Here is a 12,956-nt window from a genome sequence, read left to right on the forward strand (position 1 = left end):
GGTTCCAACCACAGATTTAACTAGCTAACGCATAACTATGCGTGGTTCCAACTATAGGACTATATGTATCATTTTTGGATCCTAGGAGTTATTATTACAGTTTTGTATTTTATAATAATTTTAACTGTTTTTTAACAAGGTTGTATGTCTATCTTCAACTGCTTCTGAGTTATCGATGGTTCAAGACTTTTTAAATTAAATTATTTAATTAAATATATTACTATAAAATACAGGTAGTGCAGTAGAGTTTTAAGAAAATGCCAGTGAAGTAAAAACAAGATATATTGCAAATTTTCATAGAAATACATACATCAAAATGGTCTAAGGGCAAATTAAAAGACAATTAAATTATAATGTCAATATTTATTTGAATAATATTGTAGTGGTTTTATCGTTTATTCAGGTGTGAAGTCGAAGACTCGATGCACACAAAACTCAACTAACTTATTATATATTGATATATTGTTCACAGTATAGTAACATTATTAACACTGTATTTATTTCCTACTATTTATTTGAATAAAGCGCTTGGCGAAGACAGATTGTGGAAAAAACTTTTAAAGGGTGATCAAGGACTCATAAAAGCCCTAATAATTATTTTTAAACAATGTCTCCTAAAAGCAATGACTCCCTCACAATGGCAAAATGCCGTAATTACCATTTTACATAAAATAGGTGACAACACACACCTTGCAAATTACAGACCGATAAGTTTTCTGAGTCATACAAAATATATGCAAAAATCCTAACCGTCTGACATGGGAACTAGAGTTCTTTTTTTGAAAGAACATGCAGTGAAATTTCTAACAGCTGAGGTTCTTATCGAAAATCAACAGAATAATAATACGTTTATTTGCCAAAACTTTACAATATATCACAAATAAGTATATACTTAGAAATAAACAAAAAAAATCACAGAAGTTGCTCTCATTGGAAACTTGTTAGTGAAGTGATGTGTGTTTTTTTTCTTGTTACTACACTAAAGCTAACTAATTATAAATGGCATTTGGACATTAGACTACATAAAATATCTTTCCGGACAGGTATTATTCTTGCAATAAAAAGTTCTAAATTACAAACACAAAACGTCTAAATTTGGGATGTAGTTTCACAATTTGTGGAAAAAGTCACAATTAGGTTCATCGAGGTCAAGTTTAGTGTATTTTAATCTAACTTTGGTTTTATTAATAAGACTCGATTTAAAAAAAAAAATTTAGTTTTAATAATATTTAGTATATTTTATTTATTGTTCACTAAGTCATGTAAAATTTGGCGACTTGACTGCATCCATTTTTGCAGTTTTGATTTAAAGCGTTTTTCTCCTATTACATTTTGAAGATCATATGGAATCATGTTAAACGCCTTAAGATCAATAAATGTAGAACATCTTTGTCCAATATTTTTTTGCTTTTTTGGAACTATAACTTTTTTCCGCGATTTCTTGTAGCATGGGGATGAGTTACTGGTTCCAAACGTATTTAATATGAGAATATGTAACTCCTCCCCAGCTGATTATTCCGTAAGTAAGTTGAGATTGTATTAACGAATAGTAGATTATCACGAGGTGTTTAATATCTAAATAAGTCTTTAGGTACATTTTGGATATACCAGACCTTTGAGCTTTTGAATTACGTATTTAATGTGAATATTCCATTTAAGATTTTGATCTACAATAATTCCTAAATATTTAATGGTTTCTTTTTCAGGAATCGAGATTTTTGGATTACCCATTAACGGTTCCATTCTAGGAAGCTTATCATTATAAGAGGTAAAATTAATATATTTTATTTTCTTTCCATTAAGTGAAAGCCGATTATTCTGGAACCAATTTGAAATATATCTAAAATCTCTTTCAGCAGTGTATTTTAAATCTTGCCACGTACTTGCTGTATACAAAATTGCAGTATCATCACAATAACTTACAATCTCCCCATTGGAATTTACTTTTAAAAGACTATTAAGTAACGTATATTATAAAGAGTAGCGGACCTGACACCGTTCCCTGAGGGAGTCCACAAGTTACTTTACGACTAATGCCCTGTACTATTGCCGTTTACTTTTGCATACTGATACCGAGTGGTGAGGTAATTTTCTAACAATCTCTTACAATTTCCTCTTATATTATAAGCCTAAAATTTATTTAATAGGATTTAATGGTTATAGGATTTGATACCGTACCAAATGCTTTCGATATGTCTACAAAAATGTAGAGGCCAGGTTTATTTTTATCTAGAGCATTATATAAATCTGAAGTATGCTAGTGGATTAGAGATTTCTTTAGCCACTTTTTGTTCCACTTCTAAACAATTTGTGTTTGTCAAATAAAATGAATTTGCAAGATATTCTAGGTTTTTATTGTGATTATTTGTACATTTCATCTGTGCAGTGTTTCTCCTATTTTACAGAGACTCTTTGAAACACTCGCCAAGTGCCGCGTTGACAATCGCTCCTCTGCAGCAATTAAATTTCAACAGAAAAATTGATATCTATTCACGCTTTCTAAACACGCCATAAAGAAACCAATATCTTTGCGATACAATTTTCAATCTTAATAACTTGATATCGACTTCTGAGGCTCCATGTTACAATATTTAACAGGCTTAGCGAGTTTAAAGTTAAGCTATTTGAATATGAATAATTGTTTTTACAACACATATTTTTACATACAGTTATTCTTCTAGAGCAAATACAGGAAAGTGTACTTGCAGTTGCTCGAAACTACTCGAGTGTACTTACATTGCAGTCTTACGAAGATTTATTCGCCTATTGTTAAATTTTGTCACAAATATGAGAACAGATCAGTTTTGTTAAGATATTTCGCAAAATCTGATTATTAAAACTTAATTTTTCGGCAGAAGTAAAAAGAAAGCGTCTCCAAGCTAAAGGACTATGATCGTATGAAAAATAACCGCATTTTATATGACATATCAGATGCTTGACACTCGTGTAGTCTCGAGGAGCTAATTTTCCTCTCTTACCGCCATCTATATGTCGAGGAGTAAAAGCTTTTTCAGTATTCCGTAAATCGCCCAAGTTTTCAAGGCCCTGCTGTAGGACGTCATCTTTCATCTAGTGAACACATGGTTGTTCTTTGTGCATTCCTTTCCTTCTAAAACGGTTACCAGACCTCTTCCCACCCCTAACCGGTATCAGCCGCATGCATCGTGGGAGAAGCAGACTACTGTGCCCTCAAACTGAGAACTCCTAACCCAGTACACACTGGGGTGTGGGCACAGAACACAAATATAGAGAAATGCGTGTTGCCTAATGAACAGACAGAAATTCTGTTGACAGCTTTATTGACGTTGTTGACAGAGACGGGGGCAACCATCTTGGGTGGCATGTGGCGGGAAATTTGAGCCTGATATTTAAATTTCAAGTAATTTGCAGAATTACAAAAGTTGACGCGTTAACTGACGAGTGATAAGATATATTTAAATAGAATTTCATTTCAAAAAAACAATATGCTTATCAATTTAGAAATACCCACATTTAATTAAAATCGTTAATTTTGCTGAGAAAAAAATAAAAATATTGCATCTCAGACATACCTCATCACTTTAAAAGATGAAATAAAATAAATTTAACAAAGGGTTTTAAAATGCATAAAAAAATTTACAATATTTTCAAAATAAATACTGCAAACTGTAAGTATGGTATTAATAAGAGCTTTTTATGTAAAAAATAGAATTGTTGCAGGTATAAAGCATATTTTAACTGAAAATACTAATTTCTGGATTTTCAAAAAAAATCATCTGCTTTTTTTTGTTTCCATAAGTGTATAAAACATTATAAGAAACATGTAACACACATACCTAAATAAAAAATTAAACATATATATTTTTTAACCATCTATACAATAGTAACAAAATAATATATATCTACATATTATGGAAAACAAAATAACTCTTATAAAGACAGAAACTGAACTTATCTCTTGAAATAAATCTGGCTTTTCATTGTAAATAAGTTAATTAATATGACTAGATATAACACAAATACACATGTACAAGTTTATATGCATGTTTTTTTCCATTTTAATTTTTTAGTATAAGAAAATAAAAACAAAATATGACTTTTGATTTTTGATTAGTCACAATTGGGTAAAGATGTCAAAAGTCAGTGCTGTTGTCTCCAGTAAGTATGGAACATAAAACATAAGAAAACATATTAAGACAGTGTATTGTGTATACTGTATAAAATATTTTATTTTTATTGGGTTAAAATTAAATCTCCTAATAAGTATTTCATCCTAATGATCCCAAATACATAAATCTTTATTATTAGTAAGTATTGATTATCACATTAGTTATGATTACAAATTAAGGCCGTCGTCCCACCAAAGATACACGACAGCGACGCCACATCTCCGCGATGTCGCCAGCGTGTATCTTTCGTGTCGAACCCATGTTTTAAAATCATTTTGTCCCCACCAACGCTGCGCCGAAGACACATCCAAAAGCGTGTCGCCTTCGTGTTGCCGGGAGACTGGACGTGTCAGTTGCGAAGCAACATTCAAGCTGTGTGTTGGCGTTTTATTTAATTTTTCGAAGTTCTGTTTTTTGTTTATTATGGCACAACAAAATGCTGAACTGGATTTTAATGGATGTCTGTGCAGCTCCTTAGCAGCAACAAACATTTTTTTTTTAATTTTTCTCAATAAAAGGATGCACACACCATTTTCTTTTTTTTGCCATTTTATTTTTTTTTCTATTCCGCAAATACCAATACATTGCAACCACATCCTCGTCTTCACTCGATGACATTTTGAACTAAACGGAGAAAACACGAAACGCGTATCTTTGGTGGAGCAACTGCATGTCGTCTGAATCTGTCCAGGCGAAATCGTATCGCCTTCGCGTCGCCGTCGCGTATCTTTGGTGGGACGACGGCCTAAGGTTCTAAATAATACCAAAGTTTACAGAATAGAATACTATTATATTGTATTCTATTCTGTAAACTTTAATAATACTTTATAGGATTTTTATAACATGATTTTAATTATGTGCCAGTAAATAAAATAAGACTGTAAACAGCATAGCATTTACTATCAAAATATCTTAGGTAATTTAGGTACTTTAAAAAATAAGATATTACATACTAAAATCTTAGTATCATTAGCTAAAAAGTTAAAAAATAAAATTATTCTGATTGTATATCATGAGTATTAAATGAGGATATTCAAGATCAAATTTTGAAGGCATTTTAGATTGCCAAAACTTTCTATTTTCTAGAATGACCAACACTTAAAGATTGTCGTTGTGGTTTTAAAGTTGGCTTTTGATTTTATCCTTTAAATATTTATAAACCAACCAAAACTTTTTCTCTAAATTGACTAAATGACCATGGCTATCCATAAATGTGCATAGCTTAAGGTGGATTAAGTCGATTAGGGAAATCAGTTTTTGAGAAGGATATGACAATCTTGATGTGTCATTATTTTCTTTAAATTGAACAAATAGGTGTTTCTACTCCATGTGAATATCATTTCTACCCAAGAACCAGAAAAGTGTTTGGAGCAAACTCGATAATTGGTGACATTTTTAGTCGGACTTACATGACAGACTAAGATTTTTGTAAGGATGGATTCAATGGAAATTAAGAAAATCTATGATTTCTGTGACTGTTTGGGCAATTCCTAATATACAAACTAGTGCATAAAGGATATTTGCATTAATATCTTAATCTAGATGAAGATAAGGAAAAAGAAATAGTTGATATTTTCCCAGTGAAGGTTCAAGAATTAAAACTGAATTGTAAAACAAAAGCTAAATTGAGAACAGTGACATAAATATGTCCAAAATAGGATTAAATCTATTGTATTATCATCCTGGAAAATGATAATACATCCAAGATGCACCTAAACATTATTAGAAAACACTTAGGTATGTCATAATTGAAACTTACCTGTCTCCTGCTCTATGTAGTTGCACGATGATTCGATGTTGGCACGTTTGTAAAATAATTTATCAACCCAGGACTCAAAAAACCTACAAAAAGCTATAAATTTACTTAAAAATTTTAAATTGGGAGATAATCACGAGGCTTGGCTTGTTTACCACCCAAAGAGAACTAAAATACGATCGTCAAATACCATAGATAAGGGATTATATAAAGTTATTCTAAAAATTCTAAGGGATTCTATTCTAATAATTCTAGAATATTCTATTCTAAGGGATTCTAAAATCACGACTCGACACGATTACTCGATATGACTGATTCTAAATAAAATTTTCAGTCGTGAGTGTCTTGCGGATTGCCTAGTTTTTAACGATTTGTCGACGACACGCTTGGGTATATCGTATACACCAGACGATATAGCTTCTTCCTTTTTTAATACGTGCATAATGTAACAGCATCCTTTTTTAAACGTATTTGTTTCATTTATTTTTTAGCAATTCAAACCAAAGTCATACCAGGCATTTTTAGTTATTATATATATTATCTATGATACCAGGTTTTCATTAGTATATCAAGAAGCTTTCTTAAACACAACAACTAATAGATTTAAATCGACCCTATTTTTCACAACCTTCTGTTAATAATAGAGGCAGAGGAAGTAGAGTTACCATTGAATGGGCAGTTTTAGTACATATATCAAAATTTTATGCCACATATTGTTACCAAAGAAGCATTGGACAAGATTTTAAATTTGAAATTAGCGAAACTACTACAAGTCATTGGATCCATAAAATTACTGAAATTATTGATAATCACCTTGCTGACCGATTAATTTTTCAAATATAAGACATGAGAGAAATTAATAAATTAACATTTATAGAGATCCAATTTTTTTTGTATAAAAGGTAAAAACACAAATCTACAGCATCACGAATATTTTATGTATTTAAACACAATTATATATATTTATGATGCTGTAGATTTTGTGTTTTTACCTTTTATAAAAGTGTATGATTTTTCGAGAGATCTAATTTCCCTGGTGTTATAGGTCCTATTGATTGCACTCATGTTGCCATATTAAAACCAAAAGTGGATGAACATAACAAGTTTTTGCGATTTTCCATGAATTGAATTATTATTTTCCAATGGATAGTGGTGGTTTTAAACGACATTTTTTTATTTTAAAGAAATAATATAGGCATATATTTAAATAAAAAAACACGAAGGCGAAAAAAATTTAAATTAAAATTCTTGGTGTTTATTGTTTATCAATAGAAAAGACAATTGACGTTTCCATCTGTCAAATATTAGGGAAAATAACAAATATATACCAAGAAACCTAAATCAAATCGAATAAAACGAGTTTAGCCGACGATTGAAATTTAGAATCATCCTTGTCGTCACGACTGAGTCGCGATCGAATTCGAAGTCGTGATCGTATCGAGATCGAGTCGTGATTTTAGAATCCCAGCGCAGGGTATGGTGAAATGCAATAGTTAAAATGTCATTAACGTCACTATTATCATATTTGATGTACGTCAAAAATTAGACAGAATGAATCGGCCATCTTGGGTGGCAGCACGAACTTATAAATATACCTATAAATATACTATACTTATAAATATACTGGACTGCCAATTCAATGAAAAGTAAATGACCACTACTAGGGGGCCGCCATTGTGCGTGATTGTGTCCTTTCGATGTTGGTCACTCTGACAAATTTTAGTTGTGCCAACTGTAAGGAAACAAAACAATTAAAGTTTTTGAGAGGTTATGTTTACAAAAATACAAAATAGAAAGTTACATATAGGTTAGAATTTAAGATAGCTGCGTTAGATCTGTGATTTTTCTGGTACTTCTTGAGGAATTTCGTTAAAATTTATAAAATAAAGTAATCCTCACGTAAATTGAGACAAAGTTTCAATCAACTTGGAATAGATGCATACACTTTAAAATATTTGTTTTATTATTCTGATAATCTTGAATCTTATAAATCCTAATACCATGAAAATCGTGATATTCATTTAAATTTTTGCCTGTTTTTTTTTCTTCTGTGTACTGTGTACAAATTTTTCCTCTGTGTACTGTGAACCCACGAACTTAAAAATATACCTGGACTGCCAATTCAAAGAAAAGTAAATGACCACTACTAGGGGGCCGCTAGTGGGGCCGCCATAAAAACACTTATTTTCTTTCTATTTTTACTATTACAAGTTTTACTTTCCTTCCATGTACAGTGTTTCCACATTAACAGGTACAACCATATATAAGAATCAAAATATAGATAATTTTATGAGGGTTTGTAATTATAAAGGGTTTATATAAAAAAAAAATATTCTGTCAACAACTCAATATATTATTCTATTATAAACAACACAGACGGACAATTCAAAATAATTCGGTTTTGAGAAACTGAACCAAATACCTTTAAATAAAGATGGTGATACATTATACACGTATTAAATAAGGAGAAAGATACATCGCCTGTTGCAGACGATATACCCAAGCGTGTCGTCGACAAATCATTAAAAACTAGGCAATCCGCAAGACACTCACGACTGAAAATTGTATTTAGAATCAGTCATATCGAGTAATCGTGTCGAATCGTGATTTTAGAATCCCAGGCCTGTTAACAGAATTTCTGTCTGTTATTATTTCTGTCATTAGGCAACACACATTTCTCTATATTTGTGTTCTGTGGTGTGAACCCCTCAGTATAAATATATTAGAGACGAGGCGACAGAAAGTGGTTTGAATAGCCGTCGCAGCTTAGACCTTAACCGTCTTCTGTGGGAACTTAGGGGACACGAAGAAAGAAGAAGTTTCCCTTTCAATATTGGGAGTAATTGATTTGCAGGAAGCAATTCCAAGTTTCTGGTAAAAAAATCTGATTTTATTTATAGAATATAAACGACTATAAATTTTTAAAACTCCCAAAGGATTCGAATGAAACTTTATTACACAATTAATAATAAATATCTAAATCGATTTTAGATGGTTGCAAACCTCTACAAACAATTTCTCTATTAAAACGAATTATCAAACAATTCAATAATTTTTTGCCAAAAAACTTGCGTTTGTAGAGGTTTACAACCGTGTAAAATTAGATATATACATGTAAAATTTTATCTTCATGTAAGAGTATATTTTATATTTTATAGTTATTTTAAGTATATTATATTTATTATTTTAAGTATATTTTATATTTATTTATTATATAGTTATATTTTAAGTGATTCGCATAAACATAGTAGGAAAAGGTTTTTTAAAATTCCTTCAGTCCCCATTACGAAAAAAACCTGGAGAGAGAGATATGCAATGTAAATTTTAATCAGACTTTCAGCTATAGAATTTTTTCCTATCAGTTCTCTCCAACAAATTTTAATAATGCTGATACTGCTAGTTTTACACTACGATGCATATTTATTTAAACATTTATTTTGTCCTTTTTTTCATATGAATCATTAAGTGAATTTATTTATAAGGTTTGCACTGCCTATTTTTTTTTTATTTAATAATTTTATCATATAACTTCAGAATGAATGTTTTTCTTTTAACTTGTGTTTTTTTAAGAGTTTCTTTTTATTTTATGTAGACATGTGTCTTTCATTTAAGTTTATTAATATTATAGTTCCATGAAATATTAGCATTATAAGAGACCAACAAATAGGATATATGTTTATACTAAAATAAGTTGTTTTAATTTTCAAAGAGTTTATTTTGTTTTGTAGAGAGAAAAGATATATTGTTTCTTTGGATAATACTGTTATAACATTTTTAATTAGTTTTTAAAATCTGGTTAATTTTTCTTTAGGAAACAGAAACAAGGATAGTTCATCCTCTTTTGAATTGTATATTTGTGTTAGTAAAATAGGGATATTATTAACCTAATGGTAATTTCTTTAGATGTATGATAAGAAAATAGCACAAAAATCTTCACAGCCTTTTCTAATCTATTTAAAAATTAGAGCAGTTCTAACAGTGCTACCAAAATACTTTTAAACATTATTAATTCTAATTTATATAGTTTGTTATAATAAATGATTGTAAATTACTTATATCATTTTAAGTATTTTTTTCAGGAAAACTAAATAATTAATGTATTAAAGCAAAACATTGTTTTATTTCCATTTTGTAATTGGTGTTATGTAGTACACTATTGTTAATTGATTATTGCAGTAAATTAACTCATTTAGATACCTATGTAAAATAAAGCTGAATAATGTTATATTTATTCTGATCAATATCTGATGCTAACACCAATCAAAAAGGCCCCTTTCTCTATAAGTAACCTTTTTGATTAGGCGTCTGCTTTAGATAAGTATTACTTAAATGATAAGATTATCGGAATAAATGAAAATTGATTTCCCGTTTTTTACATCTGTGCCGAAAGTTCTAGATGAAAAATCCGAGAATTTCGGAGAGCATATTAAACGGGCTGAAGAATCAATACTAGCCCAAACACTACCTTCATATCAATACTCAATTTATATTTTCTATATAAATACTAAAAAATAAAGATCACTCTTTCAGCTCGTAAAATGTAATGATCTTGAATACTTAAAAGCGGATGGTTTGCAACCAGTTTTATAGAAGTTATAGAATAAGAAACTGGGCACTAAAAATTAAATAATAAAGAAATATTGAACATAAAATTATGAAAAAGACTAAAATATACAAAATAAACCAATAAAAATCAGGTGAGGGGTCAAAAAATTATTTCTACCTATAACACGAAAACGTACAAAGATGCATGTGAAACATTCTAGATAAATATGAATTGATTATTATCAACGACATTGGCCTTAAAAAATACCAAGTATTCGACTTGAAATGTCGAATAGGCAACACATTGCAGTTTTTTGTTTAGGGTTGCTATAGAGTATGTGAACTGATCGATACGACGAGCACTGAAACCTAAGCTATTCTCTAATAGTTTAGTCTCTTAGGTCTTATGCATCTTTCTAGCTATACAGACATCATCATCTAAAGTTCCTGTTCTGTTTTGAAGTCGCTTAATATAGTAAACCCTGAGTCTATCGTTCTTATCTGTCTACTTCATTCCCAGTGCCTGATTTAAGGTCCTGCAAGATTGTTTCAAAAATATATATTTAATTTTTTTATCTATACTAGTTTTGAGAAATTTATACTGAAGAAATCAATTTATATGGAAAAAGCATCTTTACAGTTTGTAGCGTTTTTGTGGTTTATTAAGACGTAAATTGAAACATTCGATACACAAAAATAGTCAATGGATTTATTACACGCGTAGACACTAAACACAATGACTTAGAACTACTAGAAATATTTATTTACACTGTACTTACATCCTACTAATGATTGGGTCTAAAAAATCGCGCCCGTATTTAGACTCTAATCGACCCCTAGCGGAGAGAGCTCCAACAGTGCGGCTGCCCCCCCCCTCTTATCTTTTGAATGCTTTTATATAAAAATTTGAAATTTGGCATACATCATTAGCAACCTAAATACTACTTTTTGGTCCCTAGCTCATTTTGCAAAACTTCAAAATGACTCCCCGCCGCCAAAAATTAAATACAGAGGGGGATCATACGATACATCGTTTGAAAGCTCCCACTGAATGCTTTAGGTCCTATATTATATATATATTTGTATTCTGTGTTTGCGGCTTTAAAGATCGTTAGAAGTTATTGCAATCAACGTAGATAAATCTATTCTAAATTACTAGAGCAATAATCTAGCAGCAGTTGACTCAGTGCCGTATTTCCCATTACGCCAATTACGCTCAGGCGTAAGGCGGCAAAACTTGAGAGGCGGCATATTTTAAACAATATCTATTTTATTATTTTTATTATAATATATATACACTACTGCTCAAAAGTATACTTTTCCCACGATGTATACTTTTTCATATTTTAAATTAGATACAAAAATCTTATCTTTATACCTATATTTAGATTGTATCTCTTTTGTAAATTGCATATATGCTTAAACAGCATACCTATCAACTATGGTTCGTTGAAAAATACTGAGTATTTAAAAATAGTCTTGCAAATAACAAACAATGTAGTGAAAATAGGCACTTCTTCTAAAAAACTATCCTGTTTACAGCTCGTTTCCGATGAAATTTGAAACATTTAAAGGTGTTTAGTCTTCAAGAATTGATTTTGTGTAACATTGGTAAATAATTTCGCATGCTTATTGACGATTGTCACCGTTTCTTTGCTGGTTTTTCAACATTCTTTAAAATGGCTAAAACAAAAGAGTTATCGGTAGAAACAAAAGGTATTATCATTGGACTTCATAAGGCTGGAAAGACTAACCGTCAAATTTCGACGGATTTGGGAATTCCAAGGCGGACTGTCGATTATAATGTTAGGAAATTCACCAGAGAAGGGACTATTAGCAACAAACCTCGATCGGGAAAGCCAAAGGCAACAAGTTCAAAGGAGGATTTAAATATTATAATTATAAGCAAACGCAATAGACGCCTTACCGTCAGGGGCGGTAAGGCGCAATCACAGCAAAAATCAACAAGGAACGTAAAATAAAAAAGCGGTCAGTGTTTCAACAGTAAAACGGCGACTTTATAATGCTGGTCTTAAAGGACGTTTAGCTGTCTCAAAACCGCTACTGAAGGATGTTAATAAGAAGAAAAGACTTGAGTGGGCACAATCACACAAAGAATGGACCATTCATGACTGAAAGAAGGTTCTCTGGAGTGACGAGTCGAAATTCGAGGTGTTTGGAACGAAGAGGCGAGTTTTTGTTCGCCGTTATGCCAATGAAAGGGTCGCTGAGAACTGTATGGTAGCCTCAGTTAAACACGGTGGTGGTTCGGTGATGATGTGGGGTTGTTTCGGAGGATCTCCGGTGGCCGATTTAATTGAAATAGAGGGAATTCTTCGAAAAGAGGGTTACAAAACAATTTTAAGTGACAATGTACTTCCTTCTGGTACTCGAATAATTGGGGAAAACTTCATCTTTCAACATGACAATGACCCCAAGCACACGTCGAAATTGTGGCACAAGATACCTCAGGAAACTGTGGACAAATTAATTAGAAGACTACCGAA

The sequence above is a fragment of the Anthonomus grandis genome, chromosome 2 (genome assembly GCF_022605725.1).
Source record: "Anthonomus grandis grandis chromosome 2, icAntGran1.3, whole genome shotgun sequence".
Taxonomy (NCBI): domain Eukaryota; kingdom Metazoa; phylum Arthropoda; class Insecta; order Coleoptera; family Curculionidae; genus Anthonomus; species Anthonomus grandis.